Source organism: Rhinolophus sinicus, linkage group LG04 (genome assembly GCF_036562045.2).
Source record: "Rhinolophus sinicus isolate RSC01 linkage group LG04, ASM3656204v1, whole genome shotgun sequence".
Classification (NCBI taxonomy): Eukaryota; Metazoa; Chordata; class Mammalia; order Chiroptera; family Rhinolophidae; genus Rhinolophus; species Rhinolophus sinicus.
The window spans coordinates 140,549,911-140,574,527 of record NC_133754.1 but is presented as its reverse complement, the minus strand read 5'-3'; the positions used below and the strand labels follow the sequence as shown (position 1 = coordinate 140,574,527).

Sequence of the window (24,617 nt, the reverse complement as noted above, 5' to 3'; positions counted from 1 at the left end):
TCAGTCTGCCATACTGTTCCTCTTGTAGGGAGAAGGGCAGTCTTCACCAAAGCCACACTGCACAGTGGGATTATGTTTTTAATGTTAGAGATATGAGTTCCAGACAGGAAATCAGTCTCTGAGATTAACTCAGGAAGACAAGTTTATTCTAGGGGGAAAAAAAACTGCAAGTTGAGTTTCCCCTGTCTTGTATGCAAACATCCATGGCCCCTAAACTGCATGGGTCTCGTGGGACATCTCCCCTGACCAGGATCATCTAATAACTACAGGTAAATGAAAATCCTTCAGGACCAGAATCGGTTCCCTAAAACATTATAGACTCTTATCAATTAGAGACACAGAAGTCTGACTCGGGATGCCCTTGCTACTGAAAGTACAATTGCTTAGTTTTCCATATGCTTCAGAGTCTCGCACTCCAGGCCACCAGCCACTACAGTTAGGGTTAAGCTAGTAACCTGCAGGCCCCAGGACACACAAGCACCCAGCAAGACTGCCTAACTTATATTTAGGTCATTTGACTCATCGACTAGGAAGATAGAACCTTCTAGAATAAGAGCCAAAAAGAATCCACAACTGCTTTCTCCAAGCCAGTTATGCTTGGAAAAGCAAGTGATGAGGAAATCACTCCTACCCTAAAGAAGGGAGAAATCGGAGGGAGGTCTGCTGTCTCCAGTAAAACAAACAAGGACATTTAATTTCCAGGCACCACTGAGACAATGTATTATTAGAAAGTCTGAGCCCTAGGCGCTCTGTCCTTGTGGTGTGGCTGTCTGAGTTCTCCAGGTTGTAGTTTCAGCCAGTAAGTCTTAAGGACTTAAGTTGATCCGTTAACAAGAACAGAAGTTATTTACCTGCCACAGCACATTGGGCTGTAGCTTTATTAAGGTTCTCTCAAGGTGTGCTTCTAAAGCGACAGATTTGCTGGCTTCTGCCTCTTCATTGGGGAAGCCGCAGGCTACTAAAATAGCAAGAAAGGGCACAGGGCACACACGTACTGCTTTTTTGTGTGTCTAGCCATTTTCAATGTTTTCCCTTCATCCTTACCAGTATTAACCAATGTCTCCTACATCAGAAGTAAGGTACCACAGAAATCAGGGGGATACAGTCAACAGAGGGACTGCTTTTCTGCCACAGATCGAAGACTACAGTTCCAGAAGCATTCTCTTCACTCAATAAAACACCTTTCAACCCACCTCTGTAAGTAGCTCCCATGATACTCTCCCTTGCCCAGAAGTCTTCATAGATGGGCATCCTTGAGTTCTAGTGAAACCCAAGACCCTGTCCAGAACTAGGGCAAGAAAGTATCCGTGAAAAGGGGAACCTTGCAAAACCTGCAGGTTACAGCACTCTGCCAGTTATGTGCAGACCTCAGAAGAGTCACATAAACACCAAACAACCCTGTCCTAGTTACATTCATGTCATGTGATGTGTTGACCAGGGAGAGAGAAACTTCTGGAATGGAAGCAAAAGAGATTCCACAGCTACTTTCTCCAATCCTGTTATAGTTGGAAAAGCAAATGATGATGAAATCACATGAGCTCATGCTTGTGAAACCTTTCCGTAAACTTGTACAGGTACTCTCTAGAAGTGTTAGCTATTTTGCTAAGGGTCAGGTCATTTTTTCTTGAGGTCAGAGTTGTTTTTCATTCTAAGTTTCACTCACTGGCATCTCTCCCCAGAGCACACAAGCACTCACACAAAAACTGTGTCTTCCAAGCTGCCCCATGAGTATGGACAACAGTTGGGCCAGTGGGTGACAGGCTGTAAATGTCCAGATTCAGATTGGATTGTCTGCTACAGTGCTGAACCTCAGCACGTTGCTCTGTTGGGGAAAAAAGAAAAAAGAAGCCCATTGGATAGTGGGAAGGTTTTTCTGAGGAATTGACAGCGTCTCTCTTTGGGGCGTGAGGAGGAAGGAGGTCTTCTCAGGAATTAGGATCTGCTGGGAGGCAGTGCGGGGCTTCATTCGCTTCTGTGTTCCTCTGAGTGTTGGACTAACTGATGCCACCACTGCCCCGGGTTGCACTGTAGAATGTTCAAGGCTCCGCTCATTCCCATGTATTTCACACTCCCCTCCTCTATAACAGCTTCCGCTCTTGCCCTCCTATACAGTAGCCCCTGATAGTTATCAGTTCCTTCCTGTGGGCCCGATATTGACCTAAGCAGGTCACATGCATGACATCATCCAATCCCATTAGCTACCGGTAGGTGGTCACCACGTCCACCAGTTCCACCTCCCTAGCAGCTCTCGTGTCCATCCCCTTCTCCCACTGCTAGTCGCCTTGTTCAGGGCACCACTCCTGGATTCCTGAGAGAGTGTCCTAATTGGTCTCTCCACCCCCGTTCAGTGTGGTCATATTATTGCCTGTTGAAAGCTACCTGATGGCCCCCTGACATCCTCCATGATCTGACATGATGCAGGTTCCTCTGTCCTTTGGTTTCAGTCCATCCCATTCCTTCATACTCTCCAACTAAGCCAAACCAAACTGCCACAAGGGTTCTTAACCTTAAGCACCCATGGCACCTCTTTATTACTCATAACTTCTCCCCGTGTGTTCCACAGAGAGCTCAAGCTCCTTGGGTTCTCCCATGTCTGATCATCAAACACTGGTCTCTTCGCCAAGGAAATGTGTGTATGATGCAGGGAAGCATGCCCCATCCCCCACAAGGGTTACAATGGATGGCCTCGTCCAGATCAGTAGATATATCAGTAGACAGTCGGGATTCATCAGGATAATTCATCCTTAATATTTCCACTCATCTGGAGAGAAGCCAATCGATATGGAGATTTAATCAGCTTAATAAGGGGCTAAACAGGCAAAACACTGACCTCCCTTGCTGGTCTGAGTTTCAGGGCAGGAAAGTATTTCACTGTCACAGGGCCCCCTTTCCATAATGTTGCTGACAACTTCAGTCTCTTCCTCATTGCTCACTAGACCAAAAGCTTGACTCCTGCTCTGCTGAGTGTTTCTTTCCACTAAGAAACTGTAAATGACCAGTTGTGATGGCACACAAAGCAGAATGCTTCCGACTTCATTATGGTTAAAGTGGGAGATTTTTCATCTTTGAAAGCACGTTCTACACTTCGGAAAATGGCAAAATTATTTCCTCTTGTAGGCCACTGGACACACCATGCTGCATATTGAGTAACGTGAGGGACCAAAGAGGAGTCCCTGGACCAGCTACACGAGATTGTACTCTTGCCTTAACTTTATTCACTCCATTGGCAGTATCAAGATGAACCTATTTTTAGCCTACAGTTTAGAAACACAACATGATTTCGAGTGTTAGTACTAGCATTCTAAAATACTGTGAGGCTAAAATAGAACACCATCCAAGTAGACTTCTTTCCTATAAAATGAGTTTGCATTTCCTTCCTGTTCCATAATTAGAAGACAGATATTTTACCCTCCGGTAAATTTTAAAAAACAGAATTTAAAGAGGTCTCATTTCTTTACCCCCCAAAAGGTGGAAATTAAAATATCGTTTAGTAAGAAATTTTTGCAATGTTTCATCTAAACAACCATACTCGTTTTTTAAATTTAAACATTTATTTACATTTCAGGATGAATTTTGCTTTGAGGGTTACCTTAATCCTTCTCATTTCTATAATTTTTAAAAGATTTTTATTAAAAATATAGCTAACATACAATATTATATTAGTTTCAGGGGTACGCCATAGCTATTCAACATTTATATACCTAAAGATCACCACGATAAATCCAGCAACCATCTGACACCATACTATGCTATCACAATATTATTGACTATATTTCCTATGTTGTATATTATATCCCCAAGACTTAATTTGTTTTATACCTGGAAATTTAAACCTCTTATTTCCCTTCTTCTTTTCCCCCCTTTTAAATTTTTTCAATTACAGGTGACATTCAATATTATTTTATATTAATTTCAGGTGTGTAGCATAGTGGGTAGACATTTATATAATTTAAGAAGTGATCCCCTGACTGGTCTAGTTCCCATCTGACACCATACATAGTTATTACAATATTATTGACTATATTCCTCATGCTATACTCTACATCCCCATAACTACATTGTAACAACCAATTTGTACTTCATAATCCCTTCCCCTTTTTTCACCCACTCTCCCAACCCCCCTCCCATCTGGCAACCATCAACATGTTTTATGTATCTGTGAGTTTCTGTTTTTTTTTGTTTATTTTGTCCTTTAGATTCCACATATAAGTGAAATCATATTGCATCTGCTTTTCTCTGTCTGACATACTCTACTCAGCACAGTACCCTCCAGGTCAATCCATGCCGCTGCAGATGGCAAGAAACTATTCCCTTCCCTGGCCGAGCAATACTCCACTGTATATATGTACCACCTCCTCTTTATCCATTCTTCCATTGACAGATACCCAGGATGTCTCCATGTCTTGGCCATTGTAAACAACTCTACAATGAACGTATGGATGCACAGTCCCCTCAAAGTAACATTTTGGGTTTTTTTGGACAAATACCCAGAAGTGGGATTACTGGGTCCTTCATTGTCTATTGTTATAACCTTTGTTTTAAAGTCTATTTTGTCTGGTATAATTATTGTTACTCCAGACTTTATTGTTTTTGTTTTTTCATTTCCATTTTCATGAAATAAATTTTTCCATCCCTTTACTCTCCATCTGTGTGTGTCTTTCGATCTGAAATGAGTCTCTTATAGGCAGTATCTGTAAGAGTTTTGTTTTGTTTTCCATTCAGTCCTCCTATGTCTTTTGATTGGAGCATTTAATCCATTTACATTGAAAGTAATTGTTGATTGATATGTAGCTATTGCTATTTTATTTATAATTTTGATCTTCCCCCACCCCCATCTTAAATCCCTCTAACATTACTTATAATACTAATTTGGTGATGATTAATTCCTTTAGCTTTTTCTTGTCTGGGAAGCTCTTTATCTGTCCTTCAATTTTAAATGATAGCCTTGCTAGGTAGAACAATATTGGTTGTAGGTCCTTGCTTTTCATCACGTTGACTATTTTGTGCCAATCCCTTCTGGCCTGCAAAGCTTCTGTTAAGAAATCAGCTGACAGTCTTATGGGGCCTCCCTTATAAGTTACTAGTTGCCTTTCTCTTGCTGCTTTTAGGATTCTCTCTTTGTCTTTAATCTTTGCCATTTTAATTATAATGTGTCTTGGTGTGGCTCTGTTTGGGTTCATCCTGTTTGGAAATCTGTGCTTCCTGGACTTTTATGTCTATTTCCTTCTCCAGGTTAGGAAAGTTTTCAGTCATTATTTCTTCAAATAGGTTCTCACTCCCTTGCTTTCTCTCTTCTCCTTCTGGTGCTCCTATGATGTGAATGCTGTTATGCTTGATGTTGTCCCAGAGGTCTCTAAAATTATCCTCATTTTTTTGGATTCTTTTTAGCTGTTCTGATTGGGTGTTTTCTGCTACCTTGTCTTCCAAATCACTGATTTGATCCTCTGTCTAGTCTGCTGGTGATTCCTTCTAGTGCATTCTTCATTTCAGTTATTATATTTTTCATTGCTGACTGGCTCTTTTTTATCATTCCTATGTCCTCTTTTTATGCTTGCTATCTTTCTGTTGAAGTTCTCACTAAGTTCCTTGAACATCCTTATAACCAGTGTTTTGAACTTTGTCTCTGGTTGGTTACTTGCCTCCATTTTGTTTAATTCTTTTTCTGGAGTTTTCTCCTGTTCTTTCATTTGGGCTGTGTTTCCTCATTTTGGCTGCCTCTCTGTGTTTGTTTATATGTGTATATGTTAGGTACATTTGCTCTGTCTCCCAGTCTTGGCCAGGTGGCCTTATGTAGTAGGTGCCCTGGCATAGTCTCCCTGGTCACCTGCTCTGGTGTTCCAGGAGTATCCTTTGTGTGGGTTGTGTGTTCCCTCCTGTTGTAGTTCAGCCTTGATTGCCATTGGCATGTCCGTGGTAGGATTGGCCCTCAAGCTGACTGGCTGTGGGGTTTGGCCACATCCACAGCTTATGGGCTGCTGTGCAGGAGGCTTACCCCACTGAGTGGGATTTGTCACAACAGTGCAGACCCAAGTCAGCCACTGCCTGTGATTGGCCTCTTGAGACCACCCTTTGTGTGTCCACTTGTGAAGCTAATTGGTCAGTGCTCTGCTGTGGTCTGAAGCCAACCTCCAGGTATATTGATTCTAGGGTATCTTGGAAAGAGCTCCAGTGCAGACCCAGGTCAGCCACTGCCTGTGATTGGCCAGGGACTACCTGGTAAGTGCTACAAAGTGATCCTTGGATGTTCGCTGCCTGTGCTAAAGTTGGAGGCAATGGGAGAGGCCACACTGCGAACAGAGGATGACTGCCACCAGTACCAGACCTGGTGCAGCTCTGCAAAAAGCCAGGACACCCAGGCTGGCTGCCACCTGCCAGCTCTTTTAAGTTTCAGCCACTGATAAAGCCTCATGTGGTATGCGAGTTGGGGGAGCAGAGTCTCAGGGAGTCACTAGAGTAGGAAGAGTTGTGGTCACCAGGTGAATGTATACTCTGGTTTGGTGCCAGGTTGAGCCTGGAGCTATTCAGCAAAAGTCTCAGCGCACACGGAGGCCAGTCACTGCCTGCCAGGCATCCTCGGACTCGGATAGTATTCTAAGAAAGAGTGCAATGTGGGCGGGGCCGGCTGCTCCCAAGAAAGTGCCTCAGGCATTAGGGGAGTTGGGTAGGGCGGAATCCCAGCAGAGCTCACCAGACCAATCAGATTCATAGTTGGCTCTTGTGGGGGTGGGCTCAACACAGGAAAGATGGCGCCTGCCTGCTGGCTGCACAGGAGGAAGACCTCACACAGGGAAAATGGCAACTGTCCCTCCAGTCCTTGCCCTGAAGCAACACAACTCAGTCTTTCCCTGTGTGTCTCCAATGTCCCCTGAGTCACCATCTCTCTGCTGGAGCCCAGGGTGAGTGCCTGTAAGCGAGTCTGGGCCCTTTAAGAGGACACCTGGGTTTCCCGCAACCTTTGGTCCCACCCAGATGGTCAGAATCCCCACTGTTTTTCACAGACAGATGTGGGGGCTCCTGTTCCTGGCACCAGTACTCCTGGCTGGGGAGCCTGTTGTGAGGCTGGGGTTCCTTGCTCCTCCGTGGGTAATCTCTATGGCCGAGATATCCCTCCCAATTTTCATCCACCACACGGAGATTTGGGGCCACCCCATTTCGCATCTCTGCCCCTCCTACCAGTTTCATTGTGGCTTCTTTATATCCTTAGTTATAAGACTTCTGTTCAGCCAGACTTCAAATGGTTCTCCAGGTTGTTTGTTCTGTAATTTAGTTGTAATTTTGATGTATTCATGGGATGAGACAAGCACAGCATTTATCTAGTCTGCTGTCTTGGATCCCACTCAGAAATTATTTTCTTTCAACCAAAGGCCACTTCTGTCATTCTTCTATAACAGTTACAGTGAGCCCAGACTATATTTGAGTTAAGGCTCTCTGAACCTTGGGGAAAGTCTGGATTGCAGGCAGTGGCTAGAGTGGAGTTGCCAGAGCTGCGGTTCCCCTCTCTGCTGGAAAAGGCTAGCTAATGTGGAGAGTCACTGGGCATCCACAGGAGCAGCAGGTTAATGCAGATAACAAAGGTTGGCTCTCCCAACATCTGTTGCAGTCGCCTCTGTGTTATTCCCGCACTGTAGTCTGGAAAGCTAAATTACATTTTCCATGTCCTTTGCAGGTAGGGTGCTAGCATGTAATGTGGTTCTGGTTCTACCTGGAGGTTGACTTACAGGAGTCCCTGAGCTGGAAGTGAGCAATGTGAGGCAGGGTTCAAGGGGTTGAGACTTTCTGGCAAACACATTAGCAGATGCCTCTGGTTCTTCTGGGGCTGCTGTGGCATCCAGTCCCTAGTTTCCCAGGTGCTAGAGAGTGGAAAGCAGCAGCCATGGTTCGTCTGCTGGAATCATACAAAAGCCAGTGCTTTTCAAACTTCGTTGTCTATCAGCATCACCTAGGAAATGTGTTAAAGCACAGATTGCTGGGCCTCCTCCCTAGAGTTGCTCATTCAGCGGGTCTGTGGTGAAGCCAGAGAATTTGCATGTCTACTACATGCCCAGGTGATGTAAATGCTGCTGGTCTGGGAACACACTTTGAGAACCACTCTTTTAAGGCCTGATTCCTCATGTCTCCCGGCTGCACTATCTATGGCTGCATTGTTCCTGTGTATAATTTCCAAGCCTGTATGGCCTTCATGGAGACTCTGTGAATCAGGTAACACCCTTTGGTGAACCCCTTTTTGCTTAAAGTAGCTTGAGTGGATTCTGTTGTCTGCAACAAAGGACCCGGATCCATTTAGGTTTTTGGTCTTATGTACCTATGCACTAAACGTTCTTGTAAGTCTTTCCCCTCTCTCAGTTGAGATCTCCATGTCAAGTCTCTGTCCCTGGCTTTCTTTCTTTCCTTCCCTTTTTTTTTTTTCATCATGTTTTGTTTTTCCTGCTTTATGTCTTAGAGGAGTCACATGACTCATGCCGACACACACCGGTCCTACCAGATGTACTTCCATTTCACAATCCTATCTAAGTAACTCCCCTTTGTTTTGCAACAGTCCCAATCTCCCCACCTTCTCCAAAAATAATCAAACCAGGAATGTTCACTGCAGAACAGGGTTAGGGTCTATTGCTGCAAAGGCAAAAATGTCTTGAATTTAGCACTGAAACTGAAGTAGCCCCATAGAAGAAAAAGTAAAATTGTAAGAAAGTCTTTATCTACCAAAGGGGAAAAAAAGTTAGATGACAGATGTCTGCTTCATACTCAGTTTTTTAAAGAGTTGATTTTTTTTTTTTTTTTTTGGGGGGGTAAAGTATCTTAATGTGAAATTTTAAATAAAAACAACCTAAAAGAGCCCTCTTTGAAGGATATGAGAGTGGATAAGATTGATAAAATAGCATCTCGCTAGGCATGTTTATTTAAAAATTGTTTAAGATATTATTTACCCAATGAACCATAAGGGCTCAAAAAATAATAATAAATAAATAAACCAAACACAATAACAGTCCCTCAGGTAAATGCCCCTTCAGACAGTTTTTTAAATGTGTATCATTTATTTGATAAAGCATAGCAGCCTATCCAGAGAGGAGTTATGCTCTGCTGCATAAATAGGCATTTGGACAGCTTTAAAAATGCATACTCTTTACACCCAAATGCCGAGTGAAAATCCCCATGGAAAGTGGTTATTATGAGCAAAGAGCAACCACTTTTCAAAACCAAGAGGTGGTCTGGCCACATGGTGTCTTTCAAACTTTTCTTCTCCAAGAGCTACATAAACATCGACTTAACTTGTTGAAATGACTAGTCGCTTCAGAGCCTTGTTGAGAGACTTGCCAGGCAAGGTGAACTGACCCTCCCTGAGCTCATGCTGGTCAGTGTCCTCACGCTTCTCTGCTCCCCACAATCACCTGGGAGGCTGTCTAGGCCTCACTCTGGTGAAGCTAGGACACAGAGTGTTCTCAAAGCTCCCCAGGTGATTCTGATGTGCACTCAGGGTGGAGAACCTCCATGCTGAATAATCTGAAGCCCAGGGAGGCCAAGTGACTCGCCCAAGATCGCACAGTAAGCCTAGAGGAGAACCCAGGTATCTGGATCCCAGGATTCACTCTTAACTGCCACTCCACATTCTATCCTTTCCTTTCAGACTTGCCTTGGGGTTTACTTTTAATAGGACTTCATACTTTCTTTCATTACATCTTCACTTAAATTTTATAAATAGTGTACAGTAGTTATAAATTACCAAACATTTAGAAAACACAAGGGGAGAAATATATGTCCATTCCCCAAATACGTGTTCAATTAGTACTGTTGTACTAATTGTACTAGATTCCCTTAGATTCCGTTTGCTTCTCTTTATATTTTCCATATTTGTAAATATGAGTTTATATGTTTGTATATTTTAAAATTTTATATTTCAAGTATTCTACCTTACTATAAAATCTCTGTTGCTTTTATATTATAGCTGACCCTTGAACAATGTGGGGGTTAGGGGCTCCTACCCGCTGCTTAGTTGAAAGTCCACATATAACTGCTTTTTTTTCAAAGGATTTTTGTCTTTTTTTTTTTTTTTAAGATTTTTAAAAACATATGGAACGCTTCACGAATTTGCGTGTCATCCTTGTGCAGGGGCGATGCTCATCTTCTCTGTATCATTCCAATTTTAGTATATGTGCTGCCGAAGTGAGCACCCACATATAACTTTTGACTCCCCCAAAACTTAGTTGATCCTCATTATCTGTGGGGGATTGGTACCAGGACCCCCTAGGACACCAAAATCCAGGATGCTCAAATCCCCTATATAAAATGGCACAGAACGATGCATACAGTCAGTCCTCCACATCCTTGGATACCCATCCTCGGGTCAAAACAGACCAGGTATTTATTGAATAAAAAAACAACCAATGTGTAAGTGGACCCACACAATTCAAACCCATGTTGTTCAAGGGTCAATTGTGATTTTAAAATTAATATATATGCACTGAAAATTTCAAGGAATATAAACATGCACGGTATAGAAAATGGAAGGCACTAAACCCTCTCCATCTCAGTTTCTAGAGAAATCTTTTTTCTATTCATCTTCTAAAATGGGATTATATGATGGGTACAGTTCTGTAATTTCTTCTTTTTTTCTTTTTCCTACTTAAAAGAATGTTTTGGGCATCTTTCCATGCCAGTACATACCAATCTACCTCATTTATACCGTTCCATTGAATGTATATTCCAAAATTCAGTTAACCAATCTCCTCCTGAATCATTGAAAAGCCTTTTCTATCAAAAACAAATAAACATACACATAACTAACCAAGTGAATGTCCAGGATTCCTAGCTCAGGCTCCAGGCCAGCCCGGGAGGACACTCTGAAGCGCGCCTCCCAATGCCAGTGTCCCAGTGCACACACAGTGCCCTGAAGATAGAGTGGCTGGGGGGATACTCCTGTCATTGACTCCCTGACCCGTGGTAAAAAAAAAAAAATACCATCCCACAAGGAGTGACTCTGATAATTCACCTCATATCCAAGGCAACTCAAAGAACGGGAACGGGGAGGCCAGGCCCAGGATGAGCCTGATCTAAATGTGCTTTCAGAAATCCCCAAAGCTGCCATAATTCAAGGACTTCAGCTCTCCTGTGCAGACTAACCTTTGTTTCCCAGGATCCTCCTGCTGGCTGCTCAGGGATGGGAGACAAAATGTAAATAGAGCCATTCAGCTACAGCCACACAGGTGCTTTTTGTTTTGAGGTTTGTTTTTTTTGTTTTTTTGCTTTTTTGTTTGTTTTTGTTTGTTTGTTTTAAACATCAAGGAAGGAAAGGAAATAGAAACTCATTGCCAAAGAGTGAATTTTGCAGAAAGCAACTTAGCAATGTTTCAAGAGCTTTAAAAATATTCCTGAACCTTTGACCAAGAGATGCTACACCTAGGCAACCTAGCCTAAGAAAAGAATCCGATTTGTGCAGAAATATTAACAGCCCCAGCCCCACAGCCAAATATTAAGAGCCAAGCACCAGAGTTTGAATCCTGGATCCTCTCTTTACTAGTGTGTGACTTCGGACACGTTACCTCTCAGTGCCTGTTCCCTCATCTCTAAAATGGGAATAATACCTGTGCCTCCTCACTGGGGTCTTGTGAAGATGGAATGAATTAACTGACATAAGCCATTTAGAAAAGGACCTAGAAAGATTTGTAAATATTGGCTATGAGCATTTGTAACAGCAAAGACTGATGGGAAAGTGCTTGAATAAATAACAGAATATTATATAACCACAAATAATACCATGGAAAAATGCTCACAACATAATGTTAATTGAGAAAGAATAAAAAACAACTTTACATAAAACATGATATGAATTACATACAATTGCAGCAAAATATTAGATAGAGCTAACTAAGATTATGAACATTTTTATATTTTTACATATTTTATGAGGTTTTGTATAACAAGCGTCAATGACTTTTATAATCAAGAATAGTTTCTTTTTAATAAAAAAGCATCTTGGGAAATATTTATATCTATATCTATATATACACATATACGTATACGTATACATACACATATACATATACATATATATATACATATATATATATCCCCCCCAAACTGTGCTCATCCTGTTCTCCCAACATGAGAGCCAATTCTGTCTCAATCAGAGGTTAAGGGTTGTTTGTGGGCTCTCTGGGCCTCTCCAGTACGTGTGGCCCTTCCCCCACCACTGCTGCCCTCAGTCTTCATACTCCTCTCCTCATTCCTTTGCATGGCCTCCTCTCAGAATAGATTTCTATGAACTGATTCAGGCTCCACTGTGAAAGACTGTTAATGCTTAAAGTGTTACGCTTCCCATGAGAATACATGTGTTACCAGGGAACCAAGACAAAGGATAAAATCCCTAACAGTGGAATTTTAGGCAACATCAAAACAATGGAGGAAGCCGTTGAATAAACAGGAAGGAAAATGGTTCCTAGTGCCCCTCCAGTCAAATCCCGTTGGTTCATTAGGTTGGCCTAGCTCAAAACCACAAACAGTTCAAAGTGAAAAATCCTTATCTCGAAAGAGGTATGGACCTTGATCAACAAATAGGAATGAATAAACCATGTTGGCGGTGGCATGGAAGAGGGCTATGGAAAGAGTTCATTCACGCAGGAAAGAGTTGTACTATTTTGAATATAATATAGGTCTTTAATGAGCCATTAGGGAGTTGAGAAAGAGTCCCTGGGGATTATGTCAATTCCTTAGTAAGGGCAAGAAAAAGACCAGTGACTTCCAAAATCTAGATAACGCCTGACTTTCTGCCCACTATGGGTAGGAGGAAGGAGAAATAAATGCCTTTTCCAAGTTCAGAGGGCGCTGTGCTGTGAAAGAAATGATTAGAATTTACATTGTCTGAGCCCAGGTTTGTAACAAAGAAATTGCTTCACAAAAATTATTCATTCCCGCCTATGCGGTGGCCTCATCCCAGGAAGTAATAAGTCAACTGTATCCAATCAGGGATTAAAGATAATAAATAAAAGAGTAGCAATTAATTGTGCTTTCTGATTTAAGAGTCTGGGCCGCCTGGGTCGTGCTTGAGTGGCTTATCAAATTTAGCTCTATTATGACTGTCTTGTATTTCAATTGATGTTTGTGCTCACATCTGAAGGCAGTTGTATCACAAGGCTTTTCAGATATATAAAGAATTTAAATGTATAGATTGTTGTAGGATTCTATCATTCTTACCGCATGAGGCAAAAGTGTTGGAAATAGCAGTTTAATGAGTCATGCAAAGCGGTGCAGTATTCAAAGTCACTGATTCAATTATTTCCTCCCCTCCAAAGGCCACACTGGGCAGAGTAATATGGTTGTTTTCTAAATGCCATGGTTCTGACTTGCCTTTTTGTAATTCTTGGTAATTTCCTTGCTTTCTGAGAAGCAAAGGCATTCCAGGGACCAAATCCTGAGGCGGTCTGATAACCAGAATCATTTTCACAGCCAAACAAGAGAAAAAAAAACAAAAGGTGAGGCAATGGGCACAGGGACTGGAGCTGCCACGCTCACAGTGAATCCACCCCTTCCTGAGCTATTGCCAAAGCAGAACACGGAGTTGGGTGCCAGAAGGGCTCTTGCTGAAATGCAGTAAGGCCCCTCACCCCCTCCCTGGCCCTTTCCACATTCTTGGCTGGAGACCTCTGAAGTTGCCCTCAACAGCCCCAACAGGCAGTGGTCCGCTTGCTTGAACAACAAATCTAATTTTAACAATGCACTAATTCTTTCGTTTGCTGCCCTCAGTGTTTTTACCTCCAGGCCATACTTTTACCTGCCAACTCGGGTAAATAGCCTTTAATAGAACAAAGGCTTTGAGAGATTATACTGTACTTGACTTTGTGCTGAGACTTTGTACTTTCAGGTTGAGTCCTCAGAAGAGAGATTTTGTCATGTAAACCAAGCGTCAGTCTCCCCTAAGGGTCACCTCCTTGTAGTGCCTTGAGAAAGGGAAGGATGGTTTATCTGCTCCTGCAAGTGGTGCTTTCCTCCCTTCAGGGTGAGTGTCCCCGTTGCTGCCCACCTCTCACTTCCCTCCATAACACCACTACGCATGGTTATACAGTGATGAGTTGAGGACAACCAAAGGAAATGATAACTTAGGCAAGAAGGATGTAAAATAATTGAACAGAAATACGACTTTCCCCATAATACAAAGGAATAGCTCTCAAGAAAGAAAAGAAACAAAATTTAAAATTGTTATCATGGACTTGACCACATAGAAGTCAAGTGAGAACTTGAAAAACCTATAAAAATACAAAGAATTAACCAGGATGCTTAAATTCAGCCCCTACCTTCTTTCGACAGCATCATATGGGGTAGCACAAGTTGTCTGGACACCATGGTGGGGTCAGGTCAGACAATTCAAAGTCTCCAGAAACCCCACAGGCTTTAATAATAGGATTTTAGAAAACCATAATCTGTCATTTGGCGATTTGTGACACTCAGGTCCGTAGCCACAAACTGGTTTGATATAAATATCATGTGTTTCTGGACTTAATGAGGGTTCTTGTACATTTTCCAAAGGGACAATCACATTCTTTTTAGCTCCTCTAATTCATTAGACAACCATCAGGCATAGGTATGGTGTTAGTTTGCAGAGTTGCATACAAAGTAGGAGGCTTAAATAGCAGAAATATATTGCCTGACAGTTCTCGAGGCTGAAAGTCCAAGATCAAGAGAGGGCACACAGAGGCGGGGTCAGTCCCCCTAGGGACTGTGAGGGAAGGCTCTGTCCCACGCCACTCGCTGCACCTCCTGTGGGTTGGCTAGCGATTTTTGCTGTTCCCTGGCAGGTAGAAGCATCCGCCCCCCCCCCCCCGACTTTGTCTTCACATGGCGCTCTCTCTGTGTGCATGTCTGCGTCCACATTTCCCCCTTTGATAAGGACATCAGTCCTATTGGATTAGGGACCACCCTAATCTAGTGTGACGTCATCTTAACTAATTATACCTGTAATGACCCCGTTTCCAAAGAAGGCCACCTTTAGAGGCTAGAGGGGTTAGACATCCAACACATGAATTCTTGAGGGTCACAGTTCAACGCATAAGAGATATTTTTGCTTTATTTTAGGGGAAAATGGTTGGATGGCTCATTGAAATTTGCTAGTATGAACCTGGCCTTGGTTCTACACAAAGCTGATTTATAAATAAAGACAAATAATATCAGATATGTTAAAAAACAAAACAAAACTCTAACTACTAACTAGCTGAGTAACTTTGGGTGAGTCCTTTAATCTCTCTGGATTCTGTTCCCTCACCTATAAAAATGAACAGTTTCGGAGAAGCTATCACATCTTTTCCAGTACTCGAACTTGAAGCCCAAATGGCATAGAGGAGAATTTATAATTTATATTAACAATAAAATGCTAGATATAGTTTTACAATGAGCTTATGAGCTTATTGTCAGATAGTAAAGACATATCCCAAAAATGTAAAATAGGTGCTGTGCAGCTGCTAAAACAAGCAGACTCGCTTCTGCAGGTGTCCTGTGCACACAATTATTCAGTGAGTGGTCCTAAGTTGCAAAGAATTTTTGGCTCCATGATGGACACATTTGCTTTCTTGGGCTCTCTGTACGGCTACCATATCAGCTAAGTAGCCCTGGGGTGACCATGGTCAGAAATAACAACTAAATCAAAGCTAATAACAAAAGCACAGGTCATTTCTAGACAGGGGTCAGCTCTCAGATAGGGTGCAAAATACTTACATGTCCAAATGCCAAAAACCCGGCTCTTTCTTACAGGTCACTAATTAAGCTCCTGATAGAAGTTCTCTAAAACAATTGTGTTCACAGGACTGTGAAAATACCAGCATCTATAGTAGCAGCATTATTTTTAATCACCTAACAGAACATGAGCAGACCAGAGAAACCACTTTTTACTCTTTTCTTCTACTTCTAAGCAAAGCACTGCTAGGTGTCCTTGGTTTCAATGCTGAGTAGAAGTATAGATCAAATCTCACTGGCTTCCGAATGTTATTTTGCCTGCCTCTGGGACAACAGTGTTCCTGATCTTAGCCTTTTGTGAAGAAATGTCATCTCAGATGGGGAGAAACTGAAAGACTAGATCACTATGAATTTCTTGCATTGCTCCTCGTCACTATGCTTAGTCTTAAAATGACAGAAGTGTCTACCTTTGCTTCTGCTTTACTTCATTAAAATGTAAATAAGCCCAGTCCTGAGTTACATAGTGTCTGCAAATGCACTTCTTTAAGAGAAACAAGAAGGTCTACCTTAAATCAATAACAACTGCAACCAATATCAATCAAACAACTTATTTCAAAGGAGATAATTTTGCAATAAGGACATATTGCCACCCGGGGGTATTTGTTAAGAGGATATGCTGTTCACGGGGAAACTAGTAAATTATTAAAGATCTGCCTGATGGAATTTTATGTATTGATTTTAAGTGAAGGTTTTGAAGTCTATGTAATGACGTGAGGAAAAGTATATTAGTAATGTCACAGGGAAAAATCAGGCTGATAAACGTGTTCTTACAAATGTGTGTACAAGGATTAACAGCAGCAAGTCCCTCGCTCTTGCCCACGCCTCCTGATGTGGCCCCCTGCCTACCTCTCTGACCACATCTGTCTCTCTCTCTCCCGTCTGGCACTGTGCTCCAGGCACCCAGCGCCCCCTCTGGTCCCTCACACAGCCAGCTGGTTTTCAGGGCTTTTGCTCATGCTCCTCTCTGCCTGGAATGTGCTTTCCCCTCTCTTCACCTGCTCGCTCCCTCCTGGACAGTCAGGTCATCGCTCCACGTCACCTCATTGGGAGCCTTTCCCTGAGCACCTGATCTAGAGAAGAGACCTCCTGTCTCCTTATCGGTTGGTTTTATTTTCTCCCTAGTGCTGGTGAAGGGTGGAAGTTATCCTTATTTCACTTACTCCTTTATGGCTTTTCTTGTTTATGATATCAGAAGCTTTGCTTATTGTTTAAAATGATATCCCCAGATCCCAGAATAGAACTTAGGGAATATCTGTTCTACAAACGAATGAAAATATGCATAAGAAAAAGGACGGCAATACATCAAAAAGGAAGGCAATAGTATGGGTTAAGAGTGACTTTTTTCTCTTCTTTTTAATATTTTTTTTATGTTTTCTATAGTATTATTCTATTTCATAATGAAAAACAATTAAATTATTTACCTTTCCTTTCAACATGCTCACATGAACATGAAAAGACCAGTCCTATTGTATACTCCAAACTGTGATAAATTCATCATTTGTTTCCTTAGTAAACCAACTCCATAGATCTTAAAGAAAGTAAGAACATTTGCATCTGCTTTGGGAAACTTTAGACCTCATTCAAAGAGAAACTGATCACATTAAATCATGGAAAAGTATCCTATTTTTTATCTTTCTTCTGGAAAACTATGTGATGAAAATTGTGTTTAGAAGGTTCATCTCAACGTAAATCAACCTTTCTGTAAATACGCTGGGCTCATACTTGCATTTGGCTTTGAAGAAAGGGCTTAGTTATTGTTATCAATTGTAAGTAGCTTGCTTTGATATTTTTTTAAAAAACTAATCTCATATAAAAAAATCTAACATTGTATAAAACTTCTCATGACTCTATTAGTGAAATGGCTATCATATATTTGGTAACATGGATGGTAGGTACACAGAAATGTCTGGAAGCCATGAATTTTGACCAGAAAACCCTGAGGGAAAAGGGAGAAGAAAAATGATGTTTTCATTGTTCAGTGTGTCTTTTGATAAGGATTTACCTTTTGATAAGGTTTTGTAGTTAAATGAGGGGAGTGAAAAGGAAAAAAAAACCATTCCCTGAGTATCAAAAAAGACAATGAGGAATGGAAGTTCCTCCAAATGAATGGCCTTTCATGCCACCTACTGGATTGTTGTTGCACTGCTTAGTCATGTGCCGATTTCAAGGTGGGTTGATTCCTGGCCTCTGGCAGTCTACAAATCTCATCTCTTTAATCCTCAATTGGACTACCTTCCTTCCTTTCTCTCCTTCCTTCCTCCTTTCCTTCCTTCCAGGCCTGGGACTATCAACTGATACTCACTGGCCGTGAGCTGTGGTTCTATTAGTAAAAAGGACCTTCTGAAAATCATCTCTTCTGCAAGAACTTGCTCAAGGCTCCGCCTCTGACCAACCCCAGGTGCAGACTTAGCCTCTTCTGCGGAGTCCTTCCTGGTTGACAGCTAACTTCACTTTTGTGTTGTTAAGGGCTGGTGTGCCTGTCTCCCCCTCTTGCGTTTGAGGATCCTGGGGGCACATTGCTTCCTTCCACCTGACTATACCCTGGAATGTGAGAAGGGTGGTGCTAATTGAGGCTGACTTTATTCAAGAGCTAGAATTCATTTAATCCTCACAACAACCCTGTGAGTAGGTATTAGTATCCCCGTTTTATAGATACAGAAACTAAGGCACAGAGAGCTCAGGTAACTTGTCCAAGGCCACCAAGGTAGGAAGTGGTAGGCAGTCTAGCTCCATGGCCTGGGCCCTTCGCTGTTCTGTCAGCCACTCAGAGAACAATGTGGTGTCTTGTGCACTTCATTTATGAAACTGGCCCTGTGTTCACCTGTCACAGAGGGTCACTATGCTAGGTCTTAGCACTGCCCTCCAGGACCCCTGTCCTCTCGGCCCCGCTCTGCTCTGTGTCCTGGGATTCTGGCCTAGAAGGACAGCATGAGCAGGCCCCCTTACCCTCTGGCTTCAGTTCGGGTGTGGTCCATGGGAAGCACTCATACCACCGTGGAGGGCAGCAGAAAGGCAAGAAGGAGAATTCATTTCCCTGGTTTTCTCCCTGTTGGGTGACCAGAGGCTGGCTGTGAGTGGGTCTCTGCTGAAGGCACAGCCCCTACCAGCCCTCTCCACAGCTGCAGCAACTCTCTTGGGTTCCTCCCCTTGTTTCTTCAAGGTGGTAATGACTCCTGCTGGCAGCCCTGAAGTGCTGCATCACTTCAAACTGTTGTCTCTTAGCCCTCCTCACACCTCTGTAAATTGTCCCTTTGTTCCTTCCCCTCCATTCCCCACCTGAGGCTGTCATCCGCTTCCTATCAGTGCCCTAATTCAGCCTCCAAACACCTCCCTCACCAGCTGAAATTCCCCCACCCCCAGTGGAATTGTCTTGTGGGTCATGGTTTTGGGTTTCCAGGTATTCTTTGTTGAAAGGCAAATGATAGGAATTCCAAACCAATAACAGCTGTTTATTAAATTGCTTCCCAGCCCTTAGCCAGGAAATTTGGGTTTTGCAGTGAGGAATGGGAACAAAGGAGTTGGGAAGAATAAGCCAGGAGGGGAACAGAAGGAGAAAGGGAGATAATATGGGCCCAAGGACAAACTCTGCCTAGACCCTAAGGACAACTTCAGAGAAAGCTCTCTCCTGCGATGGTGACAGTCGAGTACTGGAGGGGACAGAGACAGGTGAGAATCACAGCTCTGTTACTTAAAAGCTGAGTGCACTTAACCTCTCAGAGCCTCTTAATTTATAAAGGGTGAACAGTAATAGTATCTGTTTCATAAGGTTGTTAATGAAGATTAGTTGAATAATGCAAGCAAAACACTTCTTGCGGTATTGGCCAAGTGTTCTGTGATCATTAGCACTTATAGATTATATTAAGGAAGCATTTTGGTTTGTGAGCCCCGCTGAAACCATGTACTTTGCAATCAGTGAGCTATGTGAAGTCCACTGAGGGCAAGTGCTGTATGGAAAGCAGCGAGCTCTGAAGTCAGGAAGTCCTGGATTCAAATCTTGGTCCTGTCAATTCATAATTACCTGAACTTGGGCAAGTTTTACTTAAACTTTTCATGTTTCAGTTTCCTCATCCATGAAATGGAGGCGATTTTACCTATCTCACAGCATTATTATAAGGGTCAAATGATAGTAAATAACCATCACATAAAAGATACTCAATTTTATTTTTCTGCTTTTAAATCAAGATGATTTTGAACATATATATTGCTGAGGGAGAGAATGAGAGGGAGAGAGATAGAGATAATAGAGCTAGAGATAGAGCTAGAGATAGAGAGAGAGACAGAGAGATAGAGAGACAGAGAGAGACCAATGCAACTGTGGGAGTTGGAGAGCCTGAAATCTGTACAGCAGGCCAACAGGCTGGAGACTTCCACAGTATCGCTGTGTTATACCCTTTAAACAGAATTCCTTCTTAGGGAAAACTGTGTTTGCTTTTATGCCCCTCAACTGATTGGATGAGAACCACTCACATTGAGGAAGGTAATCTACTTAAAGTCAACTGATTGTAAATATTAATTACATCTACAAAATACTTTCACAGCAACATCGAGACTAGTCTTTGACCAAACAACTGGGCCTCATAACCCAGCCAAGATGACATATAAAATTAACCAGCACGATGACCATTTGAGTTCCATTTAGTATAATCCTTTAAAGACCATGGGATAACTTAGCTTTATGGTGTGTGTGTGTGTGTGTGTTTTCTTTGTGTCTCTTTTAGGTCATGAATTTTCAATAGGAGAACAGGTGAAAATTGGTTCTTGGGTGACAAAAATATCCTAGGTATTACAATGGCTTGTGGTACTCTAAACTCAAAGCCTATCTGATAAAATCTTATCCCTTCATATTTAATTTCTCTCATTAAGAAGAAATGAAATGAAATGAAATGATATATTATATATTTTATATTATATAATTTGTTTTTTAAATCTTAATTAATTGGTTTAAATTTATTAAAATATTCTCCTAGGGGGTGATAATGAACAAAAAAAGGTGAGGAGCACTCTTTAGGCCCTTGTGCAGAACATATTTAAGCATCTCTAGCAACAAGAGGAAAGACACAACACAGTGTTTTATATTGATTAGGTTGGTTTCCAGCCTTTTTGCTGTCCCATCTTTAATTTTATGAACGATAAGAGGAGTTTGTGTTCTTGGTTTTAGCCAATCTTTAAAAAAAAAAAAATGTGTCCATTAAGTTGTAGTAACTCAACATTAAAAGTAATTTCCATAGAAATGTGTTCTGTTGTCAATAGCTGTAGCACTAACATTGCATTACTCAATTTCTGACAGCCAAACCTGCACGCTCCCTCCACAGCCGCCCCTTAGTTCATCCTGCCCCGAAGAACCTTATTACAGCCTTGATGAAACAAGTTATATTTATGATGATGACTTACAGTTAAATCTACAGCCAGGACCTCTTCCTTCTGAGCCTCTGTCCTATTCAAAACACCATTTATTTCAAGAAACTGCTAGTTATTTCTGTTGCGCGTCAAATGAGCTGCCAGACTGCTGCCTGAAATAAACCCGCTTGTTTATGGGGAACTTTGAAAGTTTCCTTTTAAACATGAGCTACTTAAACAACCAGAACACTGCCTCCAGCTCTATCCCTCTTTAAAATATGTGAGCTGGGCAGGTAACTGGACAACTCAAAGCCTTGGTTCCTTCATCTTAAAAGTAGGAATAATGACGCAAGACTGCCCCACTTCAGGAAAACATTCAGTAAACCACAAAATGCCACCCAATGTCAAGTCTTATTATAATGAAGCAAAAGCTCCAGTATTTTCTGCAAATATTACTAAGAGTGTTACTAATGAGAAACCACACATGCTGTTCCCTGTAACCGTTTATTCTTTGCACACTCTGAGCCTGACTACCTGGCTTCATCATTCAGGTCTTTACATAGAGTTACTTCCCTAGAGAAAACCTCCTTGAGCCCTGGTCATAATCTGTCACCACATCTTTTAATGGACTTTCATTCTTAACACTCCTTACAATCTGTACATACACATTTATTTCTATGATTATGTGTCATGAGAGCAAGTTCTCTGTCTGCCATGTTTCACAGCTATAGCCTTAGTGTTCAGCACAGAGCCCAGCACCTAGTAGGCATCCAACAAATATTTATTAAAAGTGAATAAACATGGCTGTCTTTTCTAAGACTCTCTTCCCCAAAATATGGAGAAAAGATCTGGGATTTATTTTTCTTCCTATTTTCCCCAAAGGACTCTTTTCTCTTTAAAAAAAAAAAAAAAGTAGAGAAAAGAGAGCTTAACTTCTGTTTACACATGGCTAAATCTTTTTATCCAACCTTTTAGAGATTTTATGAATGGAAAAGTGATACTCAAGAAACTTTCCAAATTACAAAAGTTGGGACAGGGTTGACAGAAGCTCCTCTCTAGAACTATAGTGACCTTGAATTCCAGTGATGGTCTTCTGACAACCCCACCCCCGCCCCTGGGGGCTTTCCTGAGCATCTCCCCTTGCTTTTCAATCTTGCCGCTCCTCCATTGCTTCCCTAATCTCCATTAAAACTCCCCTGTCATGCGTTGCTTCTTTTAGGAGATCGAATTTGGCTTCAGTTTGAAATTGAGCTGTGATACACAAATCCATTTTCACGTGATCATATGTTTTCCCTTGAGAATAGTACAGACATTCATACAACCATTATTTATGATTAAGCCACTAGCCTCTGTATAAAAGTATTGTGTTGGATATTGAGGAAAATCCAAAGGCTGATAAAAACATGGTTCTTGACTGATTTCCATTTCCCCAAAGAATGGCAGGATAGATGCTTTGAACAACTTCCCACAACAAAAGACTTATAAATTCTGGATAATATGTTATAAATATCCTATAAATTCATAGCTGACAAGATAATAAGGAAGTAAGAAAATGGTCTAGTTTCATTTTTTTGCATGTATCTGTCCAGTTTTCCCAACACCATTTATTGAATAGATTGTCTTTACCCCATTGTATATTTTGCCTCCTTTGTCATAGATTAATTGATCCTATAGGTGTGGATTTATTTCTGGGCTCTCTATGCTGTTCCATTGATCTATGTGTCAATTTTTATGCCAGTACCACGCTCTTTTGATTACTATGGCCTTGTAGGATAGTTTAATATCAGGTAGTGTGAGACCTCCAACTTTGTCCTTCTCTCTCAAGATTGCTGTGGCTATTCAGACTCTTTTGTGGTTCCATATAAATTTTAGGATTCATTGTTCTAGTTCTGTGAAAACTACCGTTGGTATTTTGATATGAACTATATTGAATCTTTAGGTTGCTTTGGGTAGTATGCACGTTTCCCCAGAGGTCAAAAACAAAGAAGAAGCTAAAAAACTGAGAGTAAGAGAAGGGGTTCTTTGCGTATCCTGGTGTGGGTTGTACCTATTTTTGTGACCCAGGGGCTTGTCTTTTAAGACTGTCACAGGACTAGGACACCAGCCTTTTGGTTCTCCCTGAAAACTGAGTTGGAATTGATACCCCAGCAGAAAGCTGGAGCTTTTAAAAGGATACACCTGAATAAAGTATGGACTAGAAAAATCACACCCCTTGGCCAAGATGACAAGGAAGCCTGTGTACCTGGGCCTTGGTTTTGGAGGCAGGGGTAAGGTGTAAGGAAAATATCTTCCATGAACATTTGTAACCACAAACCTGTCCTCACAGAGTTTTGGTGTTGTAATTTATACTAGCTGTAAGGGCTGGGAACCCCCATTCATATATATTAATACCAAGAAGTGTTTCTGGGCTGTCAACACCCTTGGTGGTGTCTAGCAGAAGCAAGAACATACCATCAACCCAGGTTGCGTTTCCCACAGATAGAGCTCTACAGACTATGAACACAGAGGCCCAAATTTCAAAACTCATGCACAAATAAAATATGATTTCAGCCATCTTGGAGTTTACAATCCTTTAGAAAAACAAGGTACGTATTCAATGAAATGTTATGCAAGATCAATTTCACCAAGCACTTTGCAGAGCAATTGCTTCAACCCAAAACATATGACTCTCAAAGGTAAAAATTTCAGGTACCGTAAGGAGCTAGTGAAGAAAACTTTTGTACAGGCAGGACCTTCTCTGTGCCCCTAAAAATCACGTAAGACTTCTTGATCCTACAGTTAGCTGGCTACCAGGAAGTAGGTGAGAATTAGGAGGCTTGTACTTGCATCAGGAGAGCCTTATTCTCATTATAAACTGATTACCAAATCTAAATGATTTCTCATCAGATATATAGTCAAATACCTCAAACAGCATTCAGAAAGCTATTTCTAAAATCACATCAATACATAGAAATGTCACCTCCTATAGCAAGCAACTTATCTTCCCTTCTCCAACTGTATGAAGCAGGTCTTCCCTTGGCTTGGCAAAGAGTTCTAAGCTGCAACACCCTAAAAGCACCATCCGTAACAGAAAAAATTTGATAAATTGTACTTGATCAAAATTCAAAAATTTTATGCTTCCATAGACACCATTAAGAAAATAAAAAACAAGTCACAGACTGGGTGAAAGTATTTGCATATCATGTGTTTGATAAAGGACTTGTCTTCAGAATAAGAACTCTTAAAACTCAATAATAAAAAGATAAACAAGCCCATTAAAAAATGAGCAAATTAGTTGAATAGATATTTCACCAAAGATGGTGAAGGCATAATTAATTAGCACATAAAAACATGGTCAACATGATTAGTCATTGGGGAAATGCAAATTAAAATCACAATGAGGGAGGGGACAACCAAGATGGCATAGTAGGTAAACGCTGTGCTTATCTTCTCTCACAACCACATCAAAATTACAACTAATCTACAAAATAACCATTATTGAGAATTGCCTAAAATCAAGCTGAACTGAAGCCTTTCAACTAAGGACACACAGAAGAAGCCACCTCCAGACTGGTAGGAGGGGCAGA

General features: G+C 41.6%; 1 non-coding gene and 1 pseudogene across 1 annotated transcript; one reads left to right on the top strand and one right to left on the bottom strand.

Annotated features, from left to right (window-relative positions):
• The window catches only part of LOC109446319 (protein SET), a 37,488-nt pseudogene that overhangs the window by 10,581 nt on the left and 2,290 nt on the right, over nt 1-24,617 (top strand).
• Nucleotides 10,060-10,166, bottom strand: LOC141571466 (U6 spliceosomal RNA). Its single transcript, XR_012496194.1, has one exon. It is a non-coding gene; the product is annotated as a U6 spliceosomal RNA (small nuclear RNA).